The sequence below is a fragment of the Crocodylus siamensis genome, chromosome 5 (genome assembly GCF_052110815.1).
Source record: "Crocodylus siamensis isolate JL-2025a chromosome 5, ASM5211081v1, whole genome shotgun sequence".
NCBI lineage: Eukaryota > Metazoa > Chordata > Crocodylia > Crocodylidae > Crocodylus > Crocodylus siamensis.
This window is the reverse complement of record NC_143399.1, coordinates 151966500-151988656: the sequence shown is the minus strand read 5'-3', so window position 1 is coordinate 151988656 and position 22157 is coordinate 151966500. Positions and strand designations below refer to the sequence as shown.

Sequence of the window (22157 nt, the reverse complement as noted above, 5' to 3'; positions counted from 1 at the left end):
GGCTGCTCTAACACGCTGTCATTACAGTGCATTAAAGCAGACTCGATTAATCGAGTCTACTGGAGCGTGGTAATTACCATACTCCAGCAGACTCCAGCATCATGTGTATCGGTGCCCCACACTGAAAAATGGGAACAGAGGCACTTTAACTAAAGCTCGTTCAACAAACTTTAGTAAAAGTGCTCCCACTGCCGTTTTACAGTGTGGGAATGCTGATTCATGTGGCACTCTGGGTGCTTTAATTATCTCTGAGAGCCACTTTAATTAAAGTGCCACCACCCCCATCCTCCCCTCCCCTTCCACCTCCTGTACCACATCTATAAATACCCCTAGTTACAACACAATGGTCCTTGATATTGAGAAGTTGTTCTCTTTTACAAGAATTAAGCATGCCCAGTGTGTGGCACAGCTACGTAGGCACAGTTCTTGTGTGCATGCCATGGTGAAACAAAGCTTTAAGTATTTGGGGAGTCAAGCATAAACCATGTTGTTAACAAGTTTTTGGGTTGCTGGACTCTTAGCTTAGCTGTAGCATAAGCGGAAATCACTAATACAAGGCTGCAGGCAAGTGATCTATTAATCTCTATTTAAATGTAGATAGGCTTTAAAAGCAACACAATCAAATGATGGTAAGGCCTGTTTTGCAGGATTTTTCACACAGATATTGTTGTCACCTGTAGATTCCCTAAAGTCACCAGGGTTTGGATGCCATAGCCATAACCTTTCAATTCTTTTCTTACATCTCCCTATCCTACACAATGCATAATTAATCTGTGGGACTCACTGCCACCAGATAATGAAGTCAAGAGGGCTTCATTAAATAATTAAGTATTTATAAGAACAAGAACTTTCAAAGTTCTGTTAGACAACTTGTAAAAGCATTCTTTTAGAAGAACAATAAAACATCATACTTCAAGTTATATGCTAATTGCTAATGGTGAAGATGAAACTTACCTATTATCCATCCCACTGTGGGTTTCCTTCGTTTCTCCTCTTAAGCATGTGTGTGACAGAGCATCTTTGGTGCTTGTCACTTTAAGGGCTTTGAGTGGCAGCAGGGCAGCCAGCAAGTGCAGGCCAGCCCTGGTGAGGTAGTCACATGACCCTGTGAGTGCCATGTGATTGGAGGAGGGGGCAGAGCAGACTCCATTTTAGATCAGGTTCTCAGGACTGAGCCAGCAGTCTGTTGCTGGCAGCTGGCAAAATAATATTTGGCTGAGCAGATGCTCAGGAACACCTTGGAGGTAGGAACTATGGGGATGGCAGGAGGCTCCTGGTCCTGGGTATGACTTGAAACTGAACCCTGCTGGGGAAGAATGACCTGGTGGGACTGCCTCTAGCAGGGCAGCTCCCCAGAAATTCCAGGCCAGTTGCCTCCACCAGTGAAAGGTGGGTAGAGGCACCTTATAACCCTAGCCCACACTAATCAGTGGTGATAGAACAGAGAGAGGGGCCAGGCACGCTGAGGGAAAGGCACCTGAGTCCCTGGAGGGTGAGACCCCAAGCACCAGGAAGCAGGCATAGAGTTAACCCCAGTGAGGGGGTAGAGAGTAGCCCCAGGAAAGGGGGCAGGAAGAGCCTAGTGCCTGGTGAGGGGCTAGTGGCTAGAGTTGACCTAGTGTTAGGTGCAAGGACTGTCACCCATAGTGTAGGCTTCAGGAGGCACCTGAAGAACTGTGGGGGCATTGCCTGGAGTAGAAGTAGGCAAGCCTGATGGCCCAAAGGGGCTGCTCAAGAGAAGCAGGGCAGGTTGGTAGTGGCTCAGTGGAGGCAGAGTAAATGAAGCCCTGTGAGGGGGGGTGGAGTGTATGTTGAGCATGTGAGAGGTTCAGCAAGGGGCAGAATTTGGCCTGGCTTCTGCCCAGGACAACTAACAATTTTGGATGCCATCTGCGAGGCATGGATACAGTAAAGGGAAGGTCTGAGCCGTGTGTAAACCCCTTGGCATTGGATGTTAAATGGGCAGCCCCCCACTTATTACATCTAGTATATCCCAACAAGTTGTGGCAGACAAGACAGGGCAAACTGCCCTAGATGGAGGAGTGGCCAATATGGTGACTGGCCACAAGTAGGCTCCTTCACCACAATCTGGTATTAGGCACTATCATACACAGGACATGAGACTAAGAGTTCAAATCAGAACAGCAATTCTTATATTCCCAAGTGACTTGTCCAAAGCCACAATCAGTTTCAGATTCAGAAACCAAATTTAGGAACATCTGATTTTCCTTCCATGATTTGTATTCTTAGTGTTTCCAACTACTCCCATGGCAAAAATATGTCACAGACTTTAGGAACCTCTGTTTTTGGACGTGCTGGCTATTATTTGATCACTTTATACCCACTACTTTCAGCGGAAAAAATGCAGACTGGGAACAACCCTGCAAACTGAATTCTTTTGACTGAAGAGGAGGTGTTTGTGTTATTTTGTCAGGTGACATTTCATTGTCAAAGTCTGGCAATAGTGCAGAATTCTAAACTCCACTGACATTTGGAAGTGCATATGGTTTCCACTATAGCAAAACAAATCACAGCATGAACAAAAAGCTCTGAGAAGGAGTGGGAAAGAAAAGATGAAAGCTCCAAGTCTGTTTGTAAATTATGTATTATCTGTGCCTATAATGTCCAGAGGAATAATAAATTTAGAGGTTTCAACACAAAAGCCCATAGCTGACACCTTACATTCCTAAAACTCATTATTATCCTGGGAGTGAAAATGAAAGGGAAAAAAGCGAATAAATAATCTAGAAGATGAAAACGTTTCAACATTTTTCTTTGCTTTTTTTAAGCTTTTCCCAATAGTTTCATAAGAAATGAAGGGAAAAACACCATCCACTCAATTACCCTCTGGATTCATATTCTGTGTGGTTTAAAAGACTGAAAGGAACCTGCATTTTTCTATAGAGCTTTACAACATGCTTCAGTAAGTGTTACAATAGAGAGGAACTAAAACTGGGACCTCAAATCTGAAACACTTGGAATTTCAACATGATGGGGATGGTTTGAGTTCAAATTGCCAGATCTAAACTTGCCATGAGTGTGGGTACTAGACTGGTTCCAAAATCTGAAAAGGGATATTTCTTATTCCTGGGTTGGTTATGTTTGAAATCTCCTGGGAACACTTCTCATGACTGGGAAAAATATTTAGGATATTTTGAGGCATCTAGACATGAACGACTAGTGTCTCCCAAGACTGGGAGGGCACCCTGGTGGCAAGGAGGGATCACCCACAGACACCAGCAGTGGTGGCGGTGGCGGTGGTGAGCAGGGACTGCCCGCAAACACCAGCAGCGGTGTTGGCAGCAATGAAAGGGGTGGCAAGTGGCTAGCAGGGACTGTCCGCAAATGCCAGTGGCAGTGGCAGTGGTGGGGGGAAGGGGTGGGTGGCGAGCAGTGACCACCCACAGAAGCCAGTGGCAGCTTCAACCAATCCCAGGGGGGCGTGTGCCCCGCCACCCCCACCCTGTGCCTCCCCTACGTTTAAATAACTGAAGGCAGTTTAAATAACTGAAGGCAGCTTGTTTATTTTTTTTAATCTGATGATTTTTAAGCCAATCTCATCACGAGTATAGCTCATCTGACTTTGCACCACTGTAGTGACTTTGCACTACACTATAGTGTGCATTTCTTCCTGCACCACTGTGCAGAAAGAAATACATACTATAGTCTTGTTCATGCTCATGGAGAAGATCTCTCTTATTACTCTTCTCCACAGGTAGACCATCTCTGGGAACCACCACTTCTGCGGTGCTGGCCTGCAGCCTTTATAAAGCAGCTAACGCATATTTTTAAAAGCCACAATTTGCTTCTGGGCATAATATTGAAGAAACTATTAATTCTGAGGCTATGAATTCTGAACTCCATGAAGTTCATAAGGGTTTATATTATCAGCTTTGTAGTTCCCATATGTGTTCTTTATGCAACAAGAAAGTAGCTTGGAGAGACCTGCAAAACAGGTATTGAAGCCCTTTATAATGCTCTCAGAACCACCAGAAATGTTTGTGACTTTCATTCATATATTTTCCCTGTTCTATTTTCCATTAATAAATACCATATTTTTTTGCATACCACATCACCCCAAATAAGACACATGCCTTATTTTGAGAAGACAAAATGAAATAAAAAAGCCTTTTCCAGAGTCATGGCTGAATCCTGATTTCAAGAGTGAAGTCAACTCCTTTGTCATCAGTTTGAACTAAGGTTTAACCTCCTTACAGCTGTTCAGCCTAAAGCTACTGCTAGTTTGTTAGTAGTTATGAAAGTGTTAAAACTGTAGTTCTGATCCCAGAGACTGAACTTCACCTCTCCTTCCCAGAGGCCTGGCATTGAAAGAAACACAGAAACCATTACAGTCTTCAGGCTTCTACTCTTCCAAGCAAGATGGTAGATCCTTCCTATACCCAACTGCCTATATTCTGACCATCCTGATAACTCTATCCCCAGCCCCCCAGCCTGTAACTGCAATGCCTCTATATCAGGGACAGGCAATCGTTTCAAGTGGAGAGCTGCTTCCCAATTTTTGGCAAGCCATTGAGGGCCGCAAGGGTAGCCCTGACCCTTGACAGGTGCCCCACTCCCTGCTCACCATCTTGGGACCAAAAGTATGGCCCCCTAACCACTGACCTTTGCCACCAGAAGTTCCTCCCCTTGCCCCTGAAAGAACTCCTTTCAGCAAGGGGGGGGGGGAATGCCATCTCAGAACCAGATACATACCAAATTATATTCTAAAAAATCAAATGTACTACAACATTCATTAATTTCATTTCAAAAAATATTTTTGTCCTGACTTACATGTGTTTGTGTAGTATACATAGAAGTGATAATATAACAGCTTATTGTGTATTGTATATTGTGGGGGAGGGCGTGGGTATGGGGTTTGAGGGGGGTGGATAGGTGTGGTACGTGTTCGGTGGAACATGTGGGTGTGTGGATGTGTGGGTGGGTATGGGACTTGTGAGGGGCTGAGTCTGAGTGGGGTGGCTGGGGATGGTTGTGGCATGTATGGAAGGGGAGCATTTTCCTACAGCCTGCCTCCACCACCTCCACCCTGCAGAAGACAGAGCCCTTACCAGTGCTCCTCTCAGCCCAGGCTCTGCGCTCCTGCTGCTCCTGGCCCCAGGGTACTGGCATAGGCCCTGTGCTCCCCATCACCACCACTTCCCCTCCCGCCTGCCACTGCTGCTCTTCTCATGCTGCTTCCCCATCCCTGCAGCTCACTGCTCCAGTACCATGTCCCAACTGCATGGCCAAGGCCACAGGACGCAGCAGGAACTGAACCAGCCCAGGCAGCAGAGAATTGCAGGGGCCGAGCCGGTTCCTGCTGAGTCCTGCACCCTGGCGCTGCAGCCAGGAACCACATGGTGCCAGAGTGGTGGCAGCTGCACATAGGAAACCAGGGAAATGGTTGTGGCAGGTGGCAGGGGAGTAGCAGCAGCCAGGCACATAGACCTCAGTGACAGCTGGGCAGGAGCATGGGGTCTGCACTGGTGGGGGCCCAGGGTGGGGCGTGGGCTGGCTGGGGTTCTATGGAGCTAGGTTGGGCTGCACCAGCAGGGAGAGAGGGAAGCCAGTCTGGCTCCATAGAGCCCCAGCCAGCCTGGCTCCATGTTCCTGCCACCCTGCTCTGGACCCCGCTGGCACTGGTCCCAGGACACTGGCATGGGCCCCATCCTCCCACCCAGCTGTTGCTGTGCTCTTGTGCACCCATTCGCTGCCTCTTCCCCCAACCTTTCACAACCATTTCCCCACTCCCCCCCACTCCCTCACCTGCTGGTGGCTCCGGCACCATGTAGTTCCCAGCTGCATTGCTGGAACCACAGGAGCTGGCCCCGCCTGGCCCTGAGGACTGGAGCAATCACCTGTGGTCCTTCCCTGCCACTCTACCACCCCCCGTTATCTGAATTTACCTCCAGTGCAGGGAGGTTGGAACAGCCCCAGGGTCCCAGGCCAGAAACCTCTGCTAAGCAGAGGCTTCTGCTGAGGTTGGGAGGTGGGGTCAGGGCTGGGCTGAGCTAGCCTTGCTGCTGTGGCTGCTTAATCCTGCCGCCAGCTCACCCTGGATCCTACTGCCACTGGCCCCTGTCATCTTTGGCAGGCAGCCAGGGGGAAATAAATATTAATTTTCTACATTTTTAGGGGCCCCACAAGCCAGGCAGAATGGCTTAGCAGGCTGGATCTGGTCTGTGGGCCATATTTTGCCCACCCCTGCTCTATATGCTCCTTCAGCCATTACATCTCATGGTTTAAAAAACATTCAGCTGGAAATTACAATGAGAGAAGAGGAGTCTCTTATTTTTTTCAATAAAAGCAAGGCATTCATTTCAATGGCACTTGTGCCTCAAACGTTAGAAAAACGTACTCTGTCTGCAGTAAGGGACAAATGCTAGCAGCATGGTTTTCAAGCCACTCTCATCATTATAGGCTATGTAACTCAACATAACAGTGTAGGGAGATGTGCACACTTTATTCTTGCTAATGCCAGTGGGGCAGCCCTGTTGTTAATATTGGTTCCAATGAGTTTGGTAATTTGAGATTAGACTATAACTTTATAATTTGTGTAAGGAAGAGGCAGTGCATAGCTGCATGACCTCAGAAGCAAGCCCGAAAACTCATGGACATACAACACATTTATTCTGGTGTAATCTGCCTTCCCACTAATGTAAATAAAGAGCAGACAGATGGCATAAACCCTTATAACAGTGTAAACTCTCTGCATCTGGTGTAGAATTATCCTGGAAAAAATCAGGGGTAAAACTACACCACTGTAAATGCTGAATCACAATAGCTATAATAAGGTATCCTGTAGCAGCTCCTGTTACCACTTGCTCCTTCAACATTGAGCAACAAGACCAGTAATGTAATTGAGGGGGTGCAACCACGGTGACCATGGTTACAGGGTAGCCACCTCACCTTTGTAGGGGGGTGGGGAGGGACAATAATAGCCACTATCACTATGGTGGCTAAATATGCCATCATGACCCACACTGTGGTAGCCCAGTATTGCTCCCTGCATTTCAACTGGCCCAGGCACAGAGCTGCCCTGCTGTGTCTCTGAACAAGACAGTGTAAGGGGTAGCTTGTACTGTAAGCAGTTCTCTGGGAAAATTGGGCACCTCTCCTTTCTTGTTCTCAGTGGGCACATCTACATGTTCATTAATGCGCTTTTTCTACTATGCATTAAATTTAGTACCTCTAATGTGAGGTACTAACTAAATGCACATTAGGCTGCCCTGAGGCACAGTAGCAAAAGTGCAAGCTTTTTTAGTGACAATGTGCAGTAACCTAATTTTACTGTGTATTAGCATATCAGCACAGTTTTTGCTGTGATGCTCTAATGAACAGTAAAATATGCTACTGTGCATTAAAATGCATGTATAGACACACCCAGTGTAACTTATATTGGTATACAAAAATTAGGTAAAGTACAATGGTGTACAATAGGTTCTATGTCCAGCTCCTCAGGCAGCCACAGAGAGAGCACGGTATTATTTCACCCCTTTTGGGGTGCATCTATATGTGTGCTTTAATGCGCAGTAGACTATTTTACTGCATATTAAAGCATGATGTAAAAAACTATGATATTATGCTAATGCACAGTAAAATAATCTACTGCTCACTGAGCATCACTAAAAAGACGTGTAAATGCGCTACTGCACATTAACGCAGCCTAATATACATTAAGTTAGTACCTCACATTGGAGGTACTAAATTTAATGTGCATTATAAAAGGAACATTAATGAATACATAGATGTGCCCTTTGTGGAGGATTTTATTCTTCTCTGCATGCCTGATCAGCTATTTGCCCACAGAAGAGCATATCAGGCAATTAATCCCTGCTCCCCATTCCTAAACCAAAATCACAACCCAAGAGGTAAGGAAGAGCATTTGGGATCAGGAAATTTTAGCCCATGCTCAGATTGGCCAGGACTGGGGAGGAGAAGGGGTGGGGGTATTGCCAGGGGTATGTATGGTCCTCTCTTGGATCTCTCAAGTGTATTTAACAACACTCGCAGTGGTAGGATATTGATAGTGCACTGATCCCCCCTGCTTTATCTGTAGCAGGCTAGGGTGTTCTTGGTGTTTTGGGGCAATATGCCTTGTAGTTGTGGGAAAGGGTTAACTGTATAATTTTAGGAATAGGTTAGACAAGCACTTGGATGGTTTGGATAGCAGGGTAGACTAGATGACCTCCTGAGGTCCCGCCCAGCCCTACTTTTTCTATTATTTTATGCTTCTATACGAGGTTTTTATTCATTTTTACCTCCCCTATGGTCAAGAAAGGGAAGTGACCATCCAGTCCTTAATATTTTTTCCCCTCTGAATCAGTTATTGATCACACTTGTCAGAGTGATTCTGGTCCTAAACCTAAAATTGTTTTTCATTCATGGCTCCCAAATACAGCAACGGGAGCTTTGCTTGAGTAAAGACTAAAGATTAAAACTCTGTGGAGAATGATTCGCAGATACTGTTGAATAGCAATAAAAATACTAAATGCAAATGAACGACATCACACTTATCGTCGCTAGTATTCCTGCCAATCAAAAGAAGTCCACAGGAAAATATTCTGAGTAGTTTTACAGACAGGAATGCCCCATGGAAATGTATACATAAACACAAGAGATTGGCAATACAGTGAAATGCAGTGTTCCTGCATACCACAGTTTAGATTGCACTGAACTAGTATATTTTTGTACGTCTTAAAGAAAAACATCTTTCTCATTTGCAGAAGATAAATTTAAAACATTAGAGTTGTGTGCTAGTGCCCATGGCTTTTTTTACACATCAGGTTTTACTATTCTAGCCCATAAGTCATAAATTAAAGTACTTATCATACAGGCACTTCTATTCCCAAGGCTACTCATTGAGATTGGCAGATTTTACAAAACCAGCATGTTGTCCCATAAGAGGCTGGAATTAAAAAGTGGACAGGTGGCAGTGCAAGAAGAGGCCTCTAAGTAAAATAAACAATGGCAGTGGTGAATGCTGTTTATTTGGAGTCCATGAAGTGTTTCTTTGCAGAGGAAAAGGAGAACAGTCCTCACTGATTCAATGCTGGAAGCCAAATCAAAACGATGGTATAACTGCTGGGTTCCTGAGAATACCATCTCATACACAATCACTGCCAAACTCTTCTTCTTTATAAAAGATGAGTGACAGGTGAAGTTAGACCTTTGAAAAACTTCACTGGAAACCATCTGTTCTGGGGTTACATCTTGCTGACCCAGTTTGCTTTGCTTGTGTAAGAGTGTGCGCACCCTTTTCTATTTATTAACCAAAGTAGCAAATGAATGTGGTGGGCCTGATTCCATCAACTGATGCAGTGCTCTATTTTCCACTGGAGTCAGTGGAAGGAAATAGCAATCACCTATACCTGATCAGGTCTGAAGGAAGAAGCTAGAGACATAGTTAGATCTAATATTCTTTTTAACCTTTTTCATTTCGTACCTCTGCTTACCCCTTTTGTGTATCACCAGCCATCACTGTGTTATGTAAAGCCAAATTCTGTCTCATCATTATGCATGTGTAGTATGTAAGGGAGAGCGGTACAAGGAGTTTTCTCCTCTTTGGAAGGCTTTTGTAAAGCCCTGGAATCAGGCTTTACCAAAGGCCAACCAGGGCTGAAATCCTTGAACAAATCTGCTGGTCTGATTGCTCTCCAAATGGGGTAAAAGGAAGGCAATACATTGGTGCTACCCATGTATGGCACCAGCACACAGACAAGGGGCAGCATGCAATGGGGAGCTTCACAAAAGGGGTAATAGCAGCTCCACAGTGCAGGGAACAGAGAGGCCGAGAACTGAATTCCTTTATCTGCACATCAGTTGCACTGTAGAAATACTAAATACTAATTCTTTTCCTTTGACTTACAAGGACTATATACATCCCCCCATGGCTGCATAATTTCACAATAATAGTTCAGAGCAAACACAGCTATTGATTAGGGGAAATAGGTAAACTTCCAAAGGTTCAGGGGGTCACTTTGCTTTATCAGTTTCTTCAGTCTGAGAAGCTGACCTGGAAATTTCATATCAACATTTGAGACCACCTGAATTTACTCTTCTTGGTCCAAAAACCCAAATTTGTTGATCTTCATGGCATTCTGCAAAGCCTAGAGAGTTGTTTTTTTCCCTTATGGGTGTGGAAAAGATGTAGTTTTCCATTGGAAAGGATACAGTTTTCCAGTGTATTTTTTGTGACGTACTGTAACATACAGTTTGAACTAGGTTATTAGTCCTTTCTTCTCACTAACTTCAATGGAATGACTACTGTGAATCATTGTAAGGGGTTCACAGCTTGCCCCATTTTTAATGCTAGGCATGATAATACACAGTAATGATGGACCTGAAAACTTAAGGTAGGTACATCATACACACTTATTTTCCCTTCTACTTTAGGTTGGCTAATGTGGAATAATTTAAGTATTCCCTATATGGCTGTGTTTGGCTGAATAGGTAAAAAAATGTGGTGATATTAATGCCCTAGAAGGGGATATGAGAGCAGTATATTGTGCTGCACAATAGGCAGATTCCCTGGGGGCTCATACACCTACTCTGCAAATGTGACATTGTGATGTTTGAATGGAAGCCAGATAGTTTAACGTTTCACCCAGTTAGAGAGCTTAAGTGCACTGTATACCTAATTTATATATATGAGGCCAGATTTTTGTAACCTGGGCTCCCTTATTGTTCCAACAATTAGATGCAATTTAGACTATTTATATGTCTAAGAACCAAATTACACCCTCAAATCAGGCAATTAAATATTTAAGTAACCTAAATTGCACCTACAATTATTTGTGCTCACAAAATAGTGGAAGCAGAAAAAGAGCCCTGGATAAGACCAAGCTGGCTATCAAGCTCATCCAGAGGTAGTAGAGGAACATGGAAAGGAAAGGAACTGTTGCATTCCATAATTAAGGGAGTGATGTTCTGAATCAGGGGTGCTTGACCCCCGGACTGTGGCCCACAGAGCTGTTTCATCCAGGCCACTGAACAGTGGAGTGGTGTTGGCATGAATTGCCACTCCCCTGCTTTCCAGACCCGTGAGAAGCGTAGTGGGCTGCATAGCATGGCCCTGCATGTTATATCAGGCATGCTGGGGTGGCAAGGCATCAGTTCTTGACATGCAGGGCTGAGCTGAGGCAGTACAGGGCCCAATGCAAACACACAGGGCTGGGCCAAAGCAGCATGCGGCCCAAGCAAGACTCATAGAGCCAGGCCAAGATGGTATGGGGGCCAATCTGGGCACTCTGGGCCTGATACAGGTATATAAAGCTCAACCCTATGTGCTGACCCCATGAGGGATCTGGCCTGAAGACCAGCCCCATGGCACTCATCCAGTCAGTGGGGCCAAAAGTTGGAGCACCCCTCCCTGAAGTGATAGGACTGTCACTGATTCTAGAAGGAAAGTGAATATCTGATTAGAAAGCAGACACTGTTCACTGTTGGCAGAAGTGTTGGTAGTATAGTTCAGCTATAACTCTCTGTGAGCAAATGGGTTGCGGGGGAGATCTTGCTTTCCAAGAATACCATCATTGAGAGGCTATGGGTGTTTATATATGCACACTGCTACAAGGTGTTCTCTCCAGTTTGGTGGCTATTTTCTTAACATGTAACAGAGGGTAACAGTTTAATATCCTGCCATAATACTTAACAGTGAGGGTCGAGAGCAACATGGAAGGAACCAAAACAAACTTAATGAAAAAAAGGCTCAAACTTCTTTAAAGTATATGGCACAGCAGGACCAAACACAGGCTCTATACACTGAAAGAGGCTGTATCTGCAAATGTAAATCTGTCTAGAGAATAAGATGCCACCTGGTGGTCTGAAAAATCTTTTGTGTGGAATCCGGAAAAACAAAGACACTTACTATAGGCTGCTCACTGTCTCTAAAAGAGAATGGAAGGTCTTCTAGGTTAAAGTTTAAATCTCTAGTCCCACACAGCTTCGTTCTTCATGTAGTATTTCAAATTAGATCATTCAATAATTTAAGACACATAACTGCTTTCTGCAAGGAAAAGAAACACTGTCTCCCTTCTGCTCAAGTGGGATCCTGAAGTTGCCAGTGGTGATGCACACCCCTTAAACAGCACAGACAGCTACACCTGTATTAAATTAAAGATTTGATTGAAAGCAGCATTTTAAGAGCTCACTGTTTGAGGTCTCCATACCTCAGAAAAGGGACTTTTTTTTGCAAGGGTAATATAGGCATCCTAATGAGAGAGATTTTTTTACATTTTCCACTTTTGTTTAACAATAACCAGAAAAATTTTGTAGGGCTTTAGGGCTTAACTCTAACATTAAAGATCTGATTTTAAGTGGGTCTCAACATGGTTTCTGATTTTGCAGACACAATACTGAGCCTGCAAATAACAGCATCTGCATTTTTCCATGCTGTGATTAGAGAGCACAAAAATGTATGTGCAGTTACTTTCAGACACAAAATTGTGGCCCCAGAAGTAAAAATGATCTGTGAAAATCAGGTCCCAATGGTCAAATTTTCAATGATTTATCTTCAAATTATGCTATAAGAATTATACACACTACGAGCAAACTGATTATATATATGAAGCACAGATTTGTGTACCTAACAGTCAAACCCATATTTGATTACTTGGTGATACATATATATATATATATATATATATATATATATATATATATATATATGTATTTTTGGAAGGAGAAACCTACATCAGAAATATTTATGACGTAAGTCTGAAGACTTTGTTAAAATATGTTAAAACCCATACTAGAACATGAGGGACACTTGTACTTTGTGGTTTCATTTCTGCATTTCTGGTCTCATTTCTGCATAAATACTCTGCAAAAAAGCAGAGTATTAAATGTCCAAGGAACACAAGATCAGGCCTTCTGGCAGTAACAAGCCAGTTACTGCTGGTTCATTTGTTATGGTGATATTACTCTTCAGCAAAATAGCAGCTAGTCCAGCCCTAATCCCTGGACTGCTATTTTACTTGAATAAACTGCTTCACTTTCTAGTTAAAGTCACAGTTTATAAATGGCAAAAAAGTGCTTCTCAGCATGGGAACTTCTAGGCACAAGCCAAATGAGCAGGGTACAGGGTTTGTAAGGGTTTATTTTCATTTCCACTATCATATATATTCCAATTTGTAGATGCTTTTATGTCAACAGTAAAATTCTCCTTATATATGACATAAAATCTTGCACACATGCACGCATATATACTACCTATGTTCAAAGAAGGATCGGCAGTTCAGCCCATTTTAAGGTATAGTTCTGTTAAAAAAAAAAGTAACTAGCTTAGAGACCATTCAGAAATGCCATTTCCCATATTTTGCAATCTACTGTGTAGACTAACCCAGGACGCTTGGCTGTTTTTTACACTACAATGGAAGGTGTTATTAACATTTATGAGAGGACTTTTTCACAGAGTCTTTTTCTATATGCATTCAGGGCCAGGCCCTTCCCCTAGTTCTTATCCAAAACGGCTATGCTATTTTGCTCAGTAAAGTCACAGCAGTTTATATGCAGCAATTACAACAAATAGAAAACACGATCTTGTTAGCTGGAGTTCTCTACAGTTCCCCCTGCAGAACCCCACCTTAACGTATGGACAGTGATCTCTGCCATTTCATCAGACAACACCAACAGGAAGACAGGAGGGAACCTTAAAACAACAGATTCTCCAGAGATGATCCATTTCCTCCTCCAACATATTCTCCATTTCTGTGTTCTCCTGTACGATGATATGCAGGTGGCTCTTACGCAGCTAGGCTAAATGTTGCCCATGGGTTGTGCATTCCCTATATAGCCCCTGCTTGGACTTCTAAGCCATACTATTTTCATTGGTTTAGCAGCACTGGACAAAAGGCCTATGAACTTCATGTATGCTGCAAGGTATCTTGATTCCTACAGAACTTAAATCTAGTTCATGTAGATCAAGGGTTTTAACCCCGGGCCCACAGGCCAGATCCAGGCCCCAGTTGTGTCATCTGATCCAAGGGGCTCCCCATAGCTGTAAAAAATTGGTGGCGGGATAGCAGTTGACAGTCCCCTGCTGTCAAATTTCTGGAGATGCATGGGGAGATCTGTGGGCCAGATACTGTGGCTCTGTACACTATATTGGGCATGAAAAGTGGCATAGGGCTCAGTCCCAACACACAGGGCTGGACAGGGGTAACGCAGGGGACCAGAGCCCAATCCCATCATGCAGGGCCTGCTCCCAAAATATAGAGCTGATACTGCTTGATACTGGCAAGCACGGCTGACATGGAGCCCAATCCCAGCATATAGGAGCCAGCCAAGGGCATGCAGGGCCTAATCCTGGTCCTCAGGGACCAATCCAGCCTGCAGACCAGTTCCACGCCATTTACATGGCCCCTGGAGCCAAAAGCTTGAGCATCACTAATATAAATAATAAAGTTATTCCTTGTGGCCAAGATAGGGACTTTAACTGAGTATCTGTTATGGAAAAAATTCTACAGATTTTAATAGGGGTTAAGGGATAATATCTTTTAATATATAAAATACATGTATATACACATACATACACACACAGAGACTTTGTAGGGTTCTATAGACTTTTATGGAATATGGTAATCTCTTCAGAGCTTTTTTTTTTTTTAAAAAAAAAAACCATCTAATGCAATTCTATAGCAGGGACATACAGTAATTTCCTACTAAATTCTATTGGGCCATCCAAGAAATCCCATAAAATGTTAGTATTTTCAATTAACTTGTACAGGACATTTTCCAGACTGTTTGAAAGGAAATGAATCCAGGCCAATTGTGAATTGATTCCCTAGGCACCTTCAGATTCATTTTGTACCCAGCTAGCAAATACCACAAGCTATTGGTGGTGGTTGTTTGTAGTAACAGTTCTATTAAAGGAAACCACTCTGCTTATCTAAGGACCTAGCCATTTCCTTTAAAATTCATTCTATAGCTGCTGAAACTGTAGCTCTCTCCAGGCAATGTCTTGCTCACATGTACTGTCTTAGGTTTCTGGTTGGAACTGCCATGACTGGCTTAGTTGGGACTGCCTAAGGCAGCAAAAATTATTTGTAAGCATGTGTGTCAGAGACTGGGATGGTAGGTGTGGCTTGTCTGAGGTGCCTAGAGAACCAGCCCTGCCCTCACCAGAAACACGGGGTAGCTATAGGGATAGGTCTTATAATAAGTGACAACCTGTGGAGTCCACTGATTTTACACAGCTTAACATATGCATACAACAAACACTTTCCAAACTGGCTTCCATTACAGCCAAAGGGACCTTTTCCATCGGCTTTAGAGGGTGTGGGATCATACTGGAGAAACTTAAAATCACAGAAAACCTTAGCAGATCTACACAGAAATACATTGATTAAATTTAAAAATGAAAACCCACATATTTTTGAGGACATCAAGAAACAAAACAGCCATCATGCTATAAAATCAATTCAGTATACAAAACCACAATTTGCCATCTATGTAAAAATGACAAGAGCCTTTCCCTTGGCCATTTGATAAAAACAGGGATCGGCTGTTTAAGCCCACTTCTTCTACCAAAAAGTAATTTGAAATAGCCAGCCCCTGAAACACAAGGAGAGGATCATTATTCTCATTAGCGCAGCAGTAGGCACTTTTCATAATGTGCAGTAAAACACCGGTCCTGCAGTGAATAGAACCAACTGTTCAGGCCCCAGAACAAATTGCACAGCAGTCTTAACCTAATAGGTAAGATTAATGGAATGTCATATAATGTGGAGAAAGTCAAAAAATTAAGGTAATTCTGCAGAAATGACTTGGAATCATAGCCCGCCTAAATGCATTTCATCCGGAGGATTACTGTCTCCAGTGTTTTTAGTTAAGAGGTATATTAATCTGAAAGCCATGCCTTATACAGCTCTATCCCATGCTTAAAGGTTGGCTTTATGTTAAAAATGCTTAGCATGAAACCTTTGCTGAAAGTTTGCCCAAACGTCTCACAGTTGATTGCAAACCAGAGTGTCTGGGGGCTCCGAGCTCCGCACCTCAAGAATGTTTTTGATTGGTTGACTTTTTGGCTCCACCACCTGGATTTGTCAGGGCCTCTTAGCTGCTGCTGGGAATGTGCCCTAGCCAGGCCCGGCTGCTCTCCCCTATCACCCCTCTGACAGATTAAAACACAACAGGGTCTGTTGGATGACTGACACATTCCTCCCCTGTCTGACTCTGAAAGGACTTCATTTAACAGCCCTGGAGTTGAGCTTTTGACTGACAGATTGTGAAGGGAAAGAGTCATTCAGTTCCATTAAGCTCAGTAACTGCTGTAGAACAAAACACCTTTAAAAAATGGAATGAAAAAAGAGCTGTGGAGAGTGGGGGGCATGAGCTTTAGGGAGAAAAAGGGGATTCTTTTCAGGTTCAAAGACAATCTTTCTCTTTGCATTCTGTCTATCAATTAGGGCAGCATTCCCAGAGGGAATACAGTCCAGCTCTCATTGGTGTCATTCAACTGCCAATCTCCCTGACATGAACACCAAAGGGCCTCATGTTGCGCTGCGGAAACTGTCTGTCAGGCAATCAGCAGCTGCTATGACATCATCTTCTGTATTTTTCTAGGACTATTATGGGGGGGGAAGCCCAAGTGAGTCCAAGAACTCAACTCCAGATCAGTATTCATATTTTCCTTTTACCCCCAACCTAAATTTCTTTATAAAAGGAAACACAGTCTTAGCTGCTATATTAAGAGGATAACTAATTCCATACCAAAGAATGTGGACTGCCTGGTTTCAAAGAGTTTCATTTTCTAATAGAAACGATATCGTACAAGAAATGTACAGCCATCTTTTACAAAAAATAATGCTATTTGATATTGAGTTTAAAAATACTCTAGATAACAACAGTAAATGTATCTGTCTATACCTAATACCACCACCACGGTGAAATTTCACTACCCTTGTCATGATATCTGACTGTCATGCTATCATACCACAGTCATGTTATTTACTTAATTCTTTACAAGCCAGTCTTTGATCTTAGTTACCTTGGGGTAAATCTGCAGTAACTGTGGATTTTCAGTGCTGTAACTGAGATCCTCACAAACCAAGTCCTGCACAAACTAACTAAATCATAATTAAGACATAATCTTTGGTCAGGGAGGGCTGAACCATATGTCACTAAGCACACCCAGGTTACTGGCCAATAAGTGCAAGCTAACATCTCGTGGTTAAAGCTAGGGGTTGACAGTGAAGATACACTGGGCTCCACTCCTGGTTCTGTTGCTGACTTCTGCACAAATCATGCAAGGGCCCCTGTATCATGAAGTCAATGCGAGATGATTCTAGTGACAAGTGCTCTGGGTTTTGGAGGTCTCAGCCTCTTTGGGAATCACAGTCCCTATGTGGAAAATACCAGCATTACCCTGCTGAGAGACAGGAACCAGGCTAAATTCATTAATGTTTGCACAGCACTTGGAGATTCCCTGAGCGGAAGCCTTGACAGTTGCACAAGACAAACTCTCACTGAATTCAAAGTAAAGACTGCAAAAAAACTGAAACCCAGGTCCTGGGTGGAGGAGACATAGGAATGAGCAAAAAACTAAGAGAGCTCCTGTTTGCAACACACACAATTTGCAGTCCTTGCACTCCCAAGCTCATTCCTGCTCACCCACAGGCCAACAAGCCATGAAAAGAGAGAAGGGAAGTAGCGGAGAGTAGGAGGTGTTATGCTGAACTGCTGCTGTCCTGAAAACCTATACACACTGGAGTGTAGTTAATGATAGCCTAAACCAGGACACTATCTATGACTCTCCTCCTGGTACAGTGTGGGTTTATACCACTTCCTATGGACAGCTGTGAACCTATAGCATAGGCGACGTGTAGGGGGTTCACGCGCTCCCCCTTAGTGTGGTAGTGCACCCCCTACAAAAAGGCACTGGCGACACTGTCAGCAGCGCCTGTGGACAGTTGCCGTTCAACACCCCCTTGCCCCCCCGCTGCCAACACCGCCGGTGGCGTCTGCAGGCGGTCAGCAATCACCGCTGGCTGCTGCCAAGCAGAGGCATCTCCAGGTGGTCGCTGACCCCTGGTCGGTGCTCACCACCCCTTCCCCCCACCGCTGATAGCACTGGCGGTGTCTGCAGGAGCTCCCCGCTTACCACTGCCATGCTCCCACCGCTGCCAGCACCACCATGTCCCCCCCGCTGCCAGGGGCACGTGTCCTACAGTCCTCCATACCACCTCCTATAAACCTGTAAACCTACAGGCTATCCCAGAAAAATGACCTGGAGGTTGCCCACTGCTCTTATCCTTTCATAATTCTCTTGGCTGATGAATTTCTGTGATTGTTTGTGTTTTTAGTTAAGGATTATAAAAAGCCTTAACATATTAAGGACAGACTATACAAAACGATAATAACTCAACACTGTATGGAGCTGTGTGCTGACCTGCATTGCTGCCAAGTCTTGTTGCATGAACGATTTTCAGCCGTTAAGACTCCTGTCTTGTTTCAGTAAGGAATTATTACAAATCTTCACACATTCCACATGGACCTTACAAGATGTTTAGCCAAACTCTTCATGGACATGCACGCAAAGCTGTCCCGCTGCTGCCAGAGTCGCGGTGTCTTTCTTTTTTTTTTTTTTTCCCCCCACAGCCCTGCCAAAGCTCTACAAGTTTTGAGCTGCTACCATTTCAGTCCCCTCAGGCAAGTTGTAGTCTGATACTTTAGCTATGTTTGCTTCGTGCACTCAGGCACTATTCTTTCTAACCTGGCAGTGAACCATATAAATTAAAACCGTCTCCAAGCAAAAAAAAAAAGAAAGAAAGAAAGAAAGAAAAGCACACAAGTCAGACTTGCCAGATTTCAACATCAGAAGCACACAGGGGTGAAAGGAGTGATGATTGCCCAGGCTTCCCTTCTCTGCCCCCAACAAGGAAGAGAAGTGATGTAGTGCAGTCCTCTGCCTTTTGTACCAGACAGACTGCTGAAGCAATGGGAAGCATTAATAAGCTCTCAGTGAGAAAGCTCTGAATTCTTCTAGTATATCTGCAGCCAGTATGCTCCAGGATAATGCATTTTTTATTAAAGGGTTATGAAAGACAAAATCCTGACAAACAGCAGAGACCTTACTCAGCCTGAAAAACAGGACAATTACCAAAGTTCTACTGCTTTGAGACTAAGAGGTAAGCCATAGGCCTCAAATACCTGGGTCTGGAGACACCATAAAACACTTCACTTTCGGGACCCTCTACCTTTGCACAGAAAAGGTTTTTAAGGTGAGCCAGAGAGGTATGGGCACTTGGCTAATGCTACCATAAATACACAGAATTACCAGGCAAGGGAAGAACAGTGGCAGCTATTCTAGGTAACTACTAGAGAGGCGGCAGCAAAGACAGTGGTAGCAGCCACTGTGGCTGTGACAGTGACAGTGGTGGTGGCTGCTGTACTTGTGTCCCCTGTAGGGGCTGCCTGGGGGCAGGTGCCCCAGTCGCCTACTGTTTGGGTGTGTGTGGACTAAACGGGGGCCCTAAATTGAAGCTGTGGGTTTTAAAAAACACTGCTTCAATTTAGGGGTGATTAAACCCCCATGTCATGCACACACACCACTGACTTACCTGCCTCTCCGGTGGGGAGGAGAGGGCAAGCTGCCAGCAGGCAGAGTGGTCCCTGGAGTGCGGGGGTGGAGGGGCTGGAGTGGTCTTTGGACTGCGGGAGGCAGCACCTGCCTGCAGGCACCCGGCTCATGCAATCCCGGGGGCACTGCAGCTGTGGAGGGAAGCACCAGGCCCCTGTGCAGCACAAGCAAGCAGGCTTTTGTGGGGGAAGATCAGGCTCACCACTTTTCTGGGGTGGAGTTGCTTTCCCAGGCTGCTGTCAAGCTGTCTACAAGGCTTCCTCCAGAGCCTGCTCCGAGCCCGGTGCTTCACTCTGTGGCTGTAGGGGCAGCAAACAAAAACTCCTCAAAGGAGTTTTAGTTGCTGCACCCCAAGTCATTTAAGGCGCATTATGCCGCCAAATTTCCGACAGCAGCAGGAATTAATGCACAATATGCCACTGAGGTGTGCAAACACCAACACCTTTAAAGCAGTGCAAAAGCATGTAGCCGGCTTTAAAGTGTCATGCACACCCGCTTCTCGTTTCATCTACACACAGCCCTTGTTACTCTACTGATCTCCTCATCCCTGACACAGTCAAGAATTGAACCCCAAGAAATAAAACAGGAGATCATAAAAAAGCCTTTCATTTCATAAAACCAGATGATGCCTGACTCTGCTGCCCTACTGGTGTAAATGGACTAACTCCTCTGAAGTTGGAGATAATACTAGTGTAAAGTTAGTGGAAGGGACAGCAGAGTTGGATTCATGGTTTATTAAAAGCCAATAGCTGCATCCTGCCAGTAGAGTCGCTGGGTTAAGCCTTCTGCCATTTTTGTGTAACAACCTATTTAAAAGACTCTTAAATGTTCTACATCTTTTTATGCTGATTTAACATGGTTGCTGTTACTCCCTCATCGACATCTCTGTGATAAACAACCAAGTTGCTGTTTCAAATCTTTTCTTGCCTTCTGCATGTTCCAAACACTTCTTATTTCAAATTTTAAAAATGGCTTTGTACTGTGTATTTAATTTTCAAACAATCCTGGAATACTTTTAACTACCCAGACTCAATAGTGTTCGTTCTTTTGCCAAACTATTCAATCCTCTCACTTCTTGAGATAATAGGCACTTAATTTTTTATAGCATTCTTTTAGTTTTATTGGCGTTATATAAGTTGTGAGCCCTAAGGTAGGGTGCCCCAAATTAAGTCTGTCCAGTGTTCTTTTTAAAGAACCAAAGAATAGTATCATTTAATTTAGCACCATATAGAGGTAAGTACTAAGCCCTGTCAGGCAAAGCTAGAGAATGTGTAGCCTCAAAATGGACCTGACCCAAGTCCTCTTGAGCAATAAATATCTAGTCAATAAAAATCTATTCTTTTTGCCTCTTACAAGGGTCTTTTCCAGACGTTGATATTGAAGCATGTCAGCCAAGGGGTATTCTTGTCCCTCTCATTCTGGGTTTGCTGGCATTTATTTTCCAGGAGACACAGGGAGTTGCCTGCTTAATCCACTAAACTGCACAGCATCTCATCTGAGACAGCATCATTTCAACATTAGTTTCCACCCATTTTTCTCCATTTGCTTCCCTCTCATTTCAAGGCTGGGCATAAATGGTTTTCCCTCCAGAGTGAAGGATTAAATACAATTCCCAGCAGAATCAGAGGGTGTCTTCTAGACTTGCAACAAACCAAGTGAACACTAGATTTTTAGGAGGACTAGAGATCTGCAGCTCCAGCTAAAATCAAGGGGAACCACTGGTGCTCAGCATCTCAGTGCAGGAGGTCAAACTGTTCAAACTCATCAGACATCTACAGTTAGGGATCTAAATCCATGTTTAGTTCGGTAGTTAAGCAGAAGTAGCGTGAGTTTTGGTGACTTTTTAAATAACCAGAAGCTGCAGATGCTTAGTTCCCTGGAAACAGGCTGTCTTTAAGTACTCCGGTTTGGAAATGTTGGCATTTACCTCTCTGTACCCTCTGTAAATATTAGGAAATATTTATGCAGGACTTTGAAGACAGAGAGCATAATGTACATGTAAGCAAGTCTTGTAAACTGCGTAAGTACTTTAACAGTGCTTAGGGCTCAGGGGGAGAGAGTGGATCACCAACCTTAAAAAAAAGAAAACCATTGATCTTTAGTGTTGCTTCAGCAATGCTGTTTTCGGTTTGTTGGGGGGGGTCCCCCCTATAGTGACACAATGAACATGCATACTGAACATAAGGTGGACTTACAAGGGAGAATGTCATGATGGCTAAACAGGTTTCCTATTGTGCATGGACAGTAATTGGTAACTTTTAATTCACAAGAAAAGAATGTGTTTGTTATAAATCCATTCTGCCTTTTTTGCCTGTCAGAAAACAGTCCTGCTACAGAAGCTTTGGGTGTGTACAGAAAGGGCTTTCACAGGAAGAGCAGGAAGCACCGAACAAGAAAGAAGAGTATGCTGTGGGAATCAGTGAACATCCAGAGTGACTTATGTCTGCCTGACATTAGCCACTTCTAATCTACATATGCTGATTTTAGGGTCCAGTTGTTCAACACTTCTTCACATATTAATCAAATAATTCCACTGAAGTCAGTATGACAACTGACAGGGGTGAGGCTTATTCAC

At 44.0% G+C, this 22157-nt stretch overlaps 1 long non-coding RNA gene across 1 annotated transcript in view; it reads right to left on the bottom strand.

Moving 5' to 3' along the window:
- The window catches only part of LOC149864766 (uncharacterized), a 120393-nt gene extending 101730 nt beyond the window's left edge, over nt 1-18663 (bottom strand). Inside the window, exon 1 of the long non-coding RNA XR_016442627.1 lies at nt 18392-18663. This is a non-coding gene — a long non-coding RNA (uncharacterized LOC149864766). The remainder of the gene's footprint in view (nt 1-18391) is intronic.
- Nucleotides 18664-22157: the final 3494 nt, after the last annotated feature.